Here is a 12872-nt window from a genome sequence, read left to right as displayed (position 1 = left end):
ATAAATTAAGTTAATTGATATCAGGTCTGTAACATGATTAGCTATAAAAGCTTTGTCTTAGAGAAGCAGAGTCTCTCAGAAGTAAAGATGGGCAGAGGCTCTCCAATCTGTGAAAGACTGCGTAAAAAAATTGTGGAAAACTTTAAAAACAATGTTCCTCAACGTCAAATTGCAAAGGCTTTGCAAATCTCATCATCTACAGTGCATAACATCATCAAAAGATTCAGAGAAACTGGAGAAATCTCTGTGCGTAAGGGACAAGGCCGGAGACCTTTATTGGATGCCCGTGGTCTTCGGGCTCTCAGACGACACTGCATCACTCATCGGCATGATTGTGTCAATGACATTACTAAATGGGCCCAGGAATACTTTCAGAAACCACTGTCGGTAAACACTATCCGCCGTGCCATCAGCAGATGCCAACTAAAGCTATATCATGCAAAAAGGAAGCCATATGTGAACATGGTCCAGAAGCGCCGTCGTGTCCTGTGGGCCAAGGCTCATTTAAAATGAACTATTTCAAAGTGGAATAGTGTTTTATGGTCAGACGAGTCCAAATTTGACATTCTTGTTGGAAATCACGGACGCCGTGTCCTCCGGGCTAAAGAGGAGGGAGACCTTCCAGCATGTTATCAGCGTTCAGTTCAAAAGCCAGCATCTCTGATGGTATGGGGGTGCATAAGTGCATACGGTATGGGCAGCTTGCATGTTTTGGAAGGCTCTGTGAATGCTGAAAGGTATATAAAGGTTTTAGAGCAACATATGCTTCCCTCCAAACAACGTCTATTTCAGGGAAGGCCTTGTTTATTTCAGCAGGACAATGCAAAACCACATACTGCAGCTATAACAACAGCATGGCTTCGTCGTAGAAGAGTCCGGGTGCTAACCTGGCCTGCCTGCAGTCCAGATCTTTCACCTATAGAGAACATTTGGCGCATCATTAAACGAAAAATACGTCAAAGACGACCACGAACTCTTCAGCAGCTGGAAATCTATATAAGGCAAGAATGGGACCAAATTCCAACAGCAAAACTCCAGCAACTCATAGCCTCAATGCCCAGACGTCTTCAAACTGTTTTGAAAAGAAAAGGAGATGCTACACCATGGTAAACATGCCCCGTCCCAACTATTTTGAGAACTGTAGCAGAAATCAAAATTGAAATGAGCTCATTTTGTGCATAAAATTGTAAACTTTCTCAGTTTAAACATTTGCTATGTTATCTATGTTCTATTGTGAATAAAATATTGGCTCATGTGATTTGAAAGTCTTTTAGTTTTCATTTTATTAAAATTTAAAAAACGTCCCAACTTTTCCGAAATTCGGGTTGTATATTGATATAATGGCATAACCATTATTGCAGCCATTCAGCTTCTCGAGTTTAAGCACATATTTGTATGTCTGTCCTGCTGTGGCCTGATTATGATATTTGTGCTGAAAATGGCAGGACAGTAATTAGGCTGTTCAAATCTGCTGCTCTGTCATGAGTGCTTGCTGCTCTAGCTTTACATCATCTACTGAAGTTGCAACAATTACGGCAAATATGAAAATTTACTTTCATTTGAATATCACATGCAGTATCTGTTTTAACGTGTTCATCTTATGCTCAAAGGTTCCAAAAGTTTTTTTTTTTTTTTTTTAGTGATGCCACAAAAAAGCTTTCAGTAAACAGTTCTTAAAAAATTTTTTTTTTTTCTTAGTGTGAAGAACATTTTAGTAACCTAAAACAGTGGTTCCTAACCACGTTCCTGGAGGCCCCCCAGCACTGCAGGTTTTCCATGTCTCCTTAATCAAACACACCTGATTCATATCATCAGCTCATTAGTATAGACTCCAAGACCTAAAATGGGTGTCAGACAAAGGAGAGATGCAAAATGTGCAGTGTTGGGGGGCCTCTGGGAATGAGGTTGGGAACCACTGACCTAAATAACTTTTTACTGCTATAAATAAATGTTTTTGCTCTGAAAATGTTTTCTACTTTTTAAAATAAAGTTGTTTTATTGGCACTGATACTTTCTACAGTCATAGAAACTTTTTATTGTAAAAAAGGTTCTATAAAGTTGAAAAAGGTTTCCTTTCGAACAGTCTATCCCGTTGCGTATAATGCATTGGGGAAAACTCCTGTTTTACTCTGTACTAAAGTCTGATTTATTCACGTTTGTGTAGTTGCATAAACCAATGGCGCTTTAGCCCGCCTGAAAGGGCAGAGCCAACCACTATATAAGTCAGCTTGGAGCACCATTACTCAGATCGTTCTCCTTTAGCGACGAGCATCAACTCTGGCTGACTCTGGAAGAAGCCAAAGAAGCCATGGAAGAAGCTCAGCTCTGCTCGCCACCACCGTTGAAGAAGCCTTGCAGTGAGGATTCCCTGCGGCTTCACACAAGAAGTCCTGCACCCCTCTTGGTCTCATTCGGCATGTCTGAGGAGGATGTCATAATTGAGGACGCTATCGCCGATAGCTCCATGTCCTTGGCGATGTCTGATGCGGAAAAGTGCAGAGGTTCCAGTGGAGAGCCCGAAGCTTTTCAACCTACGAGGCTGAGGCCAGATGCCGAGCTCATCCGTGTTCTGTCAAAGGTGTTAGAGGATCTATGCTTCAAGTGGTTGGTTCCAGAAGAGCCCGCCTTGGCCTGTTGGATGAGTGGTACCTGCCGGGAAGATATCAACAATCCTCTCGCCAACACCTCGTGTCGTTCTTTCCTGCAGTTCATAAAGATCTCACCTAGACGTGGCATACCCCCTATTCGGCCTGAATTAATCCCTTTACAGCATAGATGGCAGTCAGTTGATGGCGCTGACAGGGGATACAGCAAACTTCCTCTTCTCAAGGAGGCGGTCACAGCCCAACTCTGCCCACCATCTGCCGTGGGATTGAAGGCCCATGCAGCGCATCATTCTAAGCCCTGCAAGAACACTTCGCCGCTCGCCAAAGCTCTTGTTCTTAGACAAAAATTACAGGCATTGCTTGCAAAAGGCACTGTAGAAATAGTGCACCCAGTGAACAGTGAGTCAGGCTTTTTCAGCCGCTTCTTCCTCATTACAAAGAGAGATGGCAGGCTCAGACCCATCTTGGATCTGAGACAACATCGGCCGTTCAGGATATCAACTATCAAACTGATTCTTGCACACTCCAAGGACTGGTTTTTGACAGTTGATCTAAGAGACGCATACTTTCACATCTACATAGTCCGCCATCAATATCATCGTTTTTGATATTCGTGTTCAAGGGTGTGGCCTATCAATATGCAGTTCTTCCGTTTGGACTGTCTCTGGTTCCACACACTTTTATGAAGTGCATAAATTCCTATCTTACCCCTCTGAGGCATATGGGAATCCACATTTTTAACTACCTTGACAATTGGCTGATTCTAGCCAGATCAGAATGGTTGAGAGTTGACTGCTCACAAAGAGCTGTTACTCAGCCACTTGGATCGCCTTAGAGCGCCATTGGGCCTGCTTCACATGCGGCCCTTCCAGTTTTGCCTGGCACCTGGGAGGGCTTCCTGTCAGGGTAGACCAACGCTGTATCAAGGTTATGGCCCCCTGGACATGCCCTAACCTGTTTCAAACAGGAATGAGGTTAGGGCTGACCTCCAAGAGGAAGGTAGTCACAACAGATGCTTCCAACTCAGGTTCCCAGAGCTAATGCAGCTCTCAGTAGCAGCCCAGTGGCCCATTCTGCTGAGGAGGGACCTCCTCTCACAGGCGAAACTAACTAGCTAACTAGCTAACCAGTAAGAGTAAAAGAATACCATTTTGGAGGCATGAGTGCCATCTACAAGGCGCCTTTACAGCCCAAAATGGTTGGTCTTCTTAAACTGGTGTTCCGCATGGAGTTCGGACCCGGTATCATGTGACGTGTCCCACGTGTTAACCTTTTTACATGGACTGCTGGATAAGGGGCCCTTCTAGCTCAAAGTCTATGTGGCAGTTATCACGGTGCATCATTCTCTCAAAGCTGGCCAATCGATCAAGAGAAACAACCTAGTCATTAATTTTCTGAAGGGAGCATGGAGGCTAAACCATCCACACCTTCAGACTGTTCCATTTTGGGAATTGTCTGTAGTCCTACGGGCCCTATGAGGACCTCCCTTCGAGCCACTCAGTTTGGCAGATTTGTGGTCCCTAGCACTCAAAACAGTTTTTATCCTAGCGTTGGCATTGGTTAAGTGAATGGGTGACTTGCAAGCGCTGTCAATCAGCACCTCTTGAATTTGGGCCTAACGACTGTAAAGTCGTCCTGAAACCAAGACATGGATATGTTCCAAAGGTGCTCTCGACTCCGTTCAGAGGTGATTCTCTGTTGGCGTTCCCCGCTACCGATGGTGAGCAGGGCCAGAACCTGCTCTGTCCAGTAAGGTCTCTGAGAGTATATCTGGAGCGCTCTAGCCTGTTCAGACAGTCAGAGCAGCTTTTTGTTCACTTTGGAACCTCCTAACCTCAGTTCCCTGAGATAAGGGAATGAGCATTGCGTCACTTGCCGTGCTAGTGCTAAGTGCTAAGCTGCATGTAAATCGATTAATGCCGCTTCAGTCGAATGATCCAAGTAATAGCGCTCCAAACTGACTTATATAGTGGTAGGCTCTGCCCTTTCTAACAGGCTAAAGCACCATTGGTTTGTGCAGCTACACACATGTGAATAAATCAGGCTTCAGTACAGAGTAAAACCTGAGTTTTCCCCAATGCCCAATTCCCCAAATCTGAAAGTGCACCCTGTATAATGTTATTGTCTCTCAAAAGAAAGAGTCGACTCTGAACATTGAAATGAGTCGATTTTAAAACTAATCCTAAGCCGTTTCAAGTTGACGTCAACAAACTTTTCAAGTTTGAAAATGAAAATGCAAATTCATTCTTTGCCACTAGGTGTGCTTTTGGAGCGGTAAAAATTGTGGTTTCCCCGATAACGCTGTACACAAAGCAGCACTGTGGCACAAATGCTGCTTTATCAGCCATTACAGGCAAGATTAAATGAAAATGAGACCAATCGGATCAACCACCGCAGATTTACATCACGCAAAGAAGGGGTTTGGAAAATTTGAATGAAAAATAAATGCATACTATAAGTGTTTTTTGACCTTGCATGCATGTCAACCTGTTGTTGGGGACTTCCAAAACCAAAATATGAACCTTTTACTACCCATAATAGGGGCACTTTAAAAATAAAAGTTCTTTATTGGCATCAGTGGTTCCATAAAGAACCTTCAACATCCATGGAGCATTTTCTTTGCACAAAAGGTTCTTTAGAATGGGTTCTTCAGATTAGTAAAATGTTCTTACTAATAAAAAAAAATTACTGAAGGTTTATGAAATTTAATTAAATGATCTTTGAAGAACCAAAAATGGTTCTTCTATGACATGACCAGAAAATCCCCTTTTTGAACCATTATTTTTAGTGTTTGAGTGTTTCCTCTATAAACTTTTATAAAGGAAAATATATGTTTCAGTGCTTTTGTGAACAAATCCAAAGTTTCAAGGGGTTTCAATCTATCTATCTATGTTTCACTCACAGTGTCATAAGATAATTTTTTTTTATCTTTCTTGGGTAGATAATCTTTTACTCTCTCTATTTGTTTTGCTTTCACTATGTTATTTTGTAAATATGTATTTACAAAGCAATAGCATTTAGAACAGAATCACAGTTCAAGATTTCAGGACTCTTTGTGCCAATTATTTCCCAGAATATTTGCCCAACTATCTCTCCTCGTTGTTGTTCTGAATTGTCAGCATATGTCATGTTATCATCTTACTGTAAAACTTCCATATACAAGCATTAAACACACCACTACTTCCTCCTCCATCCCCAAACATAAAACACTTCAGAAATCCAAACTTTTTTTTCCCCTATTTTTTCCAGAGAAATCCCACCAAGAGTTAGATGGGAACTGATAGTCATGGTTTTTGTTTTGCAAAAGAACTGAGAATATATAAACCTACAGCATTGATATCAGCAATTTCTAGGGAATTAATTTGCCATAATAACAGTAATATGTCACGATTTAAACCATTATGATGACATCATTACACAAAACATCTGTTTTTTGGAACTATGACAAAGTGCCGTAGAAAAATTGTGTTTTACCATGTTTGTGCCACCAAACAACTGTACTGGAACCTGTCCTCTGACTCGTACGCTACGAAGGCATGAATAGAAGCAAAGTGGGTGTTTAACAGTCAGAGCTTAAAGCAGGGCAGCTTGAATTATATGTATATTTGTCCTTCCAAGAAAATGGACTCACACTCAGCCAATGTTAATGCTGCACCTTTGATATCTGTGCTGTTCGTATGAAGATCGGATCCACTTTAATATACTAGCATGAAGTGGAGGATAAAAGCATCTTCAAAGGACCGTGTTAGTTGGGCTTTAAATACAACTCATCCCTCTAACACAGCATCTATCACAGACCACTCGCATTTCAAGCAAAGAGGATGAATATCACAGTATAATCCTGGTTTGTGTGTCCGTGGTGGCCACTGTAACTATAGCAACTGAACTGAGAGAAGATGCCTTTTGTATGTAGACAGTAGAGATCTATCTATCTATCTATCTATCTATCTATCTATCTATCTATCTATCTATCTATCTATCTATCTATCTATCTATCTATCTATCTATCTATATCTGTCTGCCTCGGACTTGCTCTTGCTACTCTGTCCATGTGTTTTAACAGGCTCTGCTCTTATATTAGACACTCAGTGAATGCCAGAGAAAGTAGATTATGGAGTCAGTGTTTTATTAGGAAGTGATGGTATTTATGAACTCCATTTACAACCCAGTGATGTTTCCCACACCATACAGACCAGTAAAATACATCCGCCTGCAAATGTGAGCCCTACAGTGGGATGTTATAAGGCTCCATGTGAAAAATACATTGAAACCAATAAACCAAAATTTTTATTTGAGACAGACATTGGGCACTTCTTCTGGTAAGCGCAACTAATTCATTTAGAAATGTACCAGGAATAAGTAACCTCATTACGCAAAAAAAGTAAGAGTTTCAATGAAGCATTAGAAAAAGTTCCCTTGTAAGCCTTTAAATAAACCTCAGTAACTCTTATATAATATCCTCAGGGCTTAAGTGTAATAAAAAAAACAACAACAAAAAACACAACAACATTTAGAAACACATTCCCACATGAAAATGTTTCACCTACCCTCTCTTGGTGTTCCTTCCAGTGTGAATATCAGGTTAAGTCAAGATCCACTGAGCGGCAGGCTCTCTGTGTTGATCTTACTGTGGAGTTGTTTTCTGCCTATGAGACGTGTCCCCTGTCCTCAACTAGTGTATGCTGGGCGTCTGTCTTTGAAGCTATTTCAGCATGTGTCTAAGTTGCAGACAGCATGAAGAAGGGGCTTCTTGACCTTCCCTTCACCCTAAACCTCCCTCTCGGATGGACAAGGAGGAACAAGGAGGTGCACGCGTCCACGCACTTCACAGCCTCTCACCCTGCCCTGTAGCTCTGACTCATGCTCTGCTCACACCCCTGAGGACTTCACTTAAGGCACACGTTCATTTTCTGTCACCAAGCACGTTGTCCCGTCGTCGGATTGAAGCTGTGTTAAATGAAACCCTTGATAAGATAGCCTCTGCTCCACTTAAGCAACCTAGAGGGCTATTTCTGCTCTGAGAGTTACATGAGAATTTGAAAGATAAGGTCTCTAATCCTTATTGTAGACGTAGATAACTTTTTTCCCCTTCTGGAACATTCTTACTTGTCGTCCTTCAGAGGACCAATTCAATCTATATTGATTGTTTCCTGAAGTCTATAAGCTGAAAATTTGATTTTCCTTTCTAGAGGTGCTGTAGTTGGCTTACACCATCCAGAGTCCAGTTTAATCTTTTAGAGTCCCTTGGTGCTGCAAAGTATTTCCAGCACCGGCTTCAAGGCAAAGTGTTCAAAGACTCACTTTATGAAATAGGAGCGAGCTTGGCAATTCATTTCATTTTCCAAGGCTTCTTTGTGAGGCAAAGGCAGTCCACAGTGAGAGGTTCTCTGGTCTTGACATCCAGGATCCTTTTTTATTATGAAGACCCAAGGTCTTAGAGCCCTCCTAATCCGCTTGACATCTGACAGTGTGCTGAGCCCCAGTCCTTTTGTAAGCTTTATTTGATAAGTGGAAGCACTAAAGCTAGATTGGGCGAAACCTGACACAGACTGTTAGAGCAGCTGACCCACAACACCCAGGTACAGAAGTAGTGTCAAAAGCAAGTAGTAGCACATCATTTTGCAGTCGAGTTTTGCATGTACATTTGAATTTAACCGTAGTAATTACGTAAAAACTAGGTACTAACCCTAAACCTAATTGTAATCTATGTAAAGTCCATGTTTTTACTCAATATTGTTTTGAAGTACACTGTAAGTGCACATATTGTAAAACAAAGTGCAACCAAAGGCTCAAAGAAGCTTGAATGTCTTCACTCTCCTAGAGACCGACTGTCCTGTAAAGTTTATTTCCAATTTGCTTCAACACACCAGTCTGTTGTTTTCAAGCAATTCTGAAGCCAAGTCACCTATATTTCTATAGTGTTTTATACAACACAGATTGCATCAAAGCAGTTTCACTAAGATATGAAAATAGCAATAAATTATGGAAATTCATCTATGGATACAATTCATACTCTGCTGTAAAGCAGCTCTAAGAGATGAGAGTGTCATTATTTAGCTCAAGTAAGTTCAAAATCAATAACAAAATGAAGTTATCACTTTGACAACAATGTCAAATCAGCTATAACATTTCTACGAAAGTTGACAATGTAGTTATTCAGTTCAAAGTAGTTCATTAGTCATTAGTCCAGTATTGATTTAGCAAGATGTGATTCAGCTGTTAAGCAGCTCTACAGAACATGATAGTTCCATCATCCAGCTTAATTCAGTTCAAGTTTTGTTCTCATATGATGATGACCATCAGTTCAGTGATATCGATAAACTTCTGAAAGTATATTTCAACCCCCAACTAAGCAAATCAGACTGCAATAGTGACAAGGAAACCAAACTCCATTAGGAGAAGGAAAAATAGAGCAATAAAAATCTTGGGATAAACCAGACTCAGTTAGAAGACCAGTTCTCTTCTTGCTTAAGCGAACATACATGGTGAGATATTGAGCAAGGTACATCGTACCAACATTATCTGGGAGAGAAAGAGTTGTAGAAGACCTTTTCAGGTCAGGCTGGTTTAGGTGTGTTTGATTAGGGCTGGAGATAATCTCTGCAGGACAGTGACCTCCAGAAACTGGGTTTAAGACCTCGGACATAAAGTATCCTGGATCTATTAAGTTAGAGCTACTAAAAACAGAGGTGTCCAATTCTGTTCCAGGATGTCCACTATCCAGCAGAATTTAGCTCGAGCTCTATTCAAACACACCTGAACCAGTCTAATTAAGGTCATTAGGATGACTAGAAACTTCCAGGCAGGTGTCGGAAATTGGAAAGTAGTCCTCCAAGAGCAGGATTGGATGCCCCTGTACTGAATTAAAAAAAGGTTTAAAGTGTTCCTTCGCACATTAAAGATATTTGTTATGTAAGAAGATCCTGCACAGATCATTAGCACCCTTCCTCCACTGTGCAACATGTTCGCGGTGAGAATTAACGTTCCATAGTTGGGATGCTCCGCTCCTGTCATTCATTTCTGGTTAGGGATTGGTGCACTTCTTGTGCCATGGTCAGGCAACTTCTTCTCATGTCTGCATTGTGATAGGACCATGGCCCAAGGGACGTGGCCCCATTGTTGTAAGCTAATCTTGGAGCTCATTGTTACAGTACATTAACTTGAGAGGCAAGTTGGGAGATTGTGTGGTCTGGAAAGATGGTGGCTTGGGCTAATTTTGACCAGTATGGGTGGTGACTCTGAAATAGCTTGCGGTTGAGAGGTTGCACATTTAGATGTACAGTGCAGCTGTGGGATGCCTTTGTCTCTAACTGTTAGTAATCTGTGTACCATGCACGGTTGAGAGTGATCCATCAGGAGGCTAAGACCTTGATGGCTTTAGTATTGAATGACTCTCAGAAATGGTACTGAGGTGCTTCTCTAGCCACCTGGCACTAAATGCATGCCTGTTTATGCTGGGATGAGAGTGGAGATGAACGGCCTGCACAAAGAACAGCATGCATTCCGCACCAGCGGCAGCCTTGACCCCAGAGCAGCTGAGGCTAGATAAGAAAACAAAGGCCAATGGGCATTTGAAACCTTGAAGTCCATAGATGACAAGAATACACACACACTTTTGTGGGGCCTGTTATATATGTGGCCAGCCCTTTCATACTGCTTGTCCTGAATTCAGATGGCCTCCAAACATGCAAAGCATTGTAGTTTAGCATGTGATGCTCTGTGTTGTTCTTTTTATTAAACCTGTTTACACTTGGTATTAAGATGCATTTTAGTGATCGGATCACAAGTGGTCAGCTTAGAAGCACCATGCATTTCCACCATGCATTTCAAATATGTCTTCTGTGACTACTCGCATTCAGATTTCATTGAGACACTCCCCTCTTTATTTTTCACTCTGTACATTACTTTTATAGGAGCATCAAGTGTGATGTGTGAACACTATTAAATAAACTTATGCAAATGAGAAGAATAGAGGGAGGCAGCAACAATTTGTTCATAATCCTTGTGTTTTGATAAAATGCAACAAAGTTTGATATGCCTGTTTTTGTGGGCTTTCTAGCGATGCACCACAGAATGGTCAAGTTTTAGGTGAGTGAGCAGCAAGTAGTAGGTGCTTCACTGGAACGCATTCAGGATGGATGAGTGATTACACTACACATCATGTGGTCATTCACATTTTTGACGACCTCCATATGTGGTTTCAGTCATCCAATTTCAAAATGTTTTAGGTCATGTTTCCATCTGGTATTAAGGTGTATTTTCATTGACTGATCTTAAGTGGCCAGCCAAGACACAGTACTTTTTCTACCTTCAATTAACATGTGTTTTGATCGTGACTACTTTTATTTGAATTTTGTTGAGATCCTCCCCTCATAAGTAAAATTTTTTTAAGGGGTGGTTGATTGTAATTTTAATTTTTTTTTACTTTAGTTAGGGTGCAATGTTACTGTTTGAGCATAAACCATATCTGCAAAGTTACAATGCTGAAAGTTCAGTGCAAACTGAGATATTGTCTTTTTAAATTATGTCTATAGTTTAATTCCTACAGTTACGGCTTGTAGGGACTACAATAAGCTAGATCATCAGCTCCATCAATGAACTGTGAAACAAAAAAAACATACCATTCTTAAGCATCTTGTAAAGCCTTGTGCTTGCACATTTTCTGAACGATCCACTTCACTAATATTCTCTGGGTCACATTCAGGCTCAAATTGATCAGGAATATTGTCGACACCATTGTTAACAATACAGGCGGAGCACATTCTGAGGAGAGGGCCGTGACGTTTAGACCTGCAGTAGGTGGTTTAGTGAATCACAACACATTGGGCCAGCTAACCAATCTGAGCTCATTGCATATTTCTGAGGGAGGGGCTTCATAAAACCAGGAAATCATCGTTCATAGGAGAAGGGACAGACAGGTGTAGAATAAAGATAAATTTTGTGAAAAAAAGGGGGTAGTTCACCCAAAATTGAAAATCAACCCATACATTACTCAAGTCACCCTCAAGTCATCCTAGGTATATATGACTTTCTTCTTTCAGACGAATCCAGTCGGAGTCAATATTAAAAATTGTCTTTGATTTTTTTAAGCTGTTAAATTCCACTAAGCGGCTGTTGCATGCATCTGCAAGCATGATTTCACCAAGTAAAACATGGTCCTGGATCATCATCCTTGTTTATCCTGGAACAACATTCTAATCAACCAATCAGAATAGAGATAACTTTTCAGAAACTATCTGTTTTAGGCTTACAACCCGAGTTAGGTGCTTCTACACCCTTGTTAATCACCTATCATTTCCCACTAATTTATGTAAAATAAATTATGGGTAGGGTTAGGGGTAGGGACTGGGTTAAGTCTATATTTTTGGACAATAATGTTGATCCAGTATCATCAGAAAATGTTGATCCAGTTACATGTCTTACTTGGCAAAAATCACGGTGACCGCATGCATTAGTCCAAAAGAAGTTAAATAAAAAGCGCCCATCCATAAAACAAAAGTGTCTCACACTTCTTCGGGAGGTGAACAAAGGCCTCCTGTAGTGAATTGATGCATTTTTGTAACAAAAATGTCCATATTCAAAAATGCTCATAAGTGATGCAAACGGAAATGCTGCAGAGAGATCAAAACAAATCAACGGTCACAAATTGGAAGTTCATAATGAGGATTTGTGAAGAAAAATGTTGGAGGATTTCGATATAAGCCAAGAGGAGACTGGTTTTCCTTTGCTAAAGTAAGAAAACTTTTACTTCCTTTGCTCCTGTTAACAAATGTTGGTTTTCACAAGACTCATCGGCGCATGCGCAACTATGACCTTCATTTGTCTTCCTCCTGGAACTGCTTCTGTGTACAACTGTTGGTGCAAGCTCGATTAAAACGATTATTACATTTTAAATAGGGATATTTTTGTTACAAAAATGCAACAATTCACTACAAGAGGCCTTTATTTAACTTCTTTTGGACTGATGCATGTAACACCCACTGAGTGGCATTAAACAGCTTGAAAGATCAAATAACTATTTTTAATATAACTCCAACTGAATTCGTCTGAAAGATGAAAGTCATATACACCTAGGATGACTTGAGGGTGAATTATTTATGGGCTAATTTTCATTTTTGGGTGAACTAACCCTTTAACACATGTTATACTGCCACCCATAAACACAATCAAGATGTGATGAGTGGGGCGGGGCCAAGAGCCGTGGGAATGGAGCATGGCCGGTGGAGTGAAATGAGCGACACCTGCTTCACTCACTGGTCTCGAGTC

General features: G+C 40.9%; 1 protein-coding gene across 2 annotated transcripts in view; it reads right to left on the bottom strand.

Moving 5' to 3' along the window:
• LOC132157400 (protein delta homolog 2-like) overlaps positions 1-7443 on the bottom strand; it is a 34652-nt gene extending 27209 nt beyond the window's left edge. The window contains exon 1 of one of the 2 annotated variants that reach the window (XM_059566747.1): positions 7154-7443. The gene's annotated coding sequence lies outside the window, so the exon portion shown is untranslated. The remainder of the gene's footprint in view (positions 1-7153) is intronic. The other variant, XM_059566744.1, reaches the window with a different exon arrangement.
• Positions 7444-12872: the final 5429 nt, after the last annotated feature.

The sequence above is a fragment of the Carassius carassius genome, chromosome 14 (genome assembly GCF_963082965.1).
Source record: "Carassius carassius chromosome 14, fCarCar2.1, whole genome shotgun sequence".
NCBI classification, from domain to species: Eukaryota; Metazoa; Chordata; class Actinopteri; order Cypriniformes; family Cyprinidae; genus Carassius; species Carassius carassius.
This window is presented reverse-complemented; position numbering and strand designations above follow the sequence as displayed.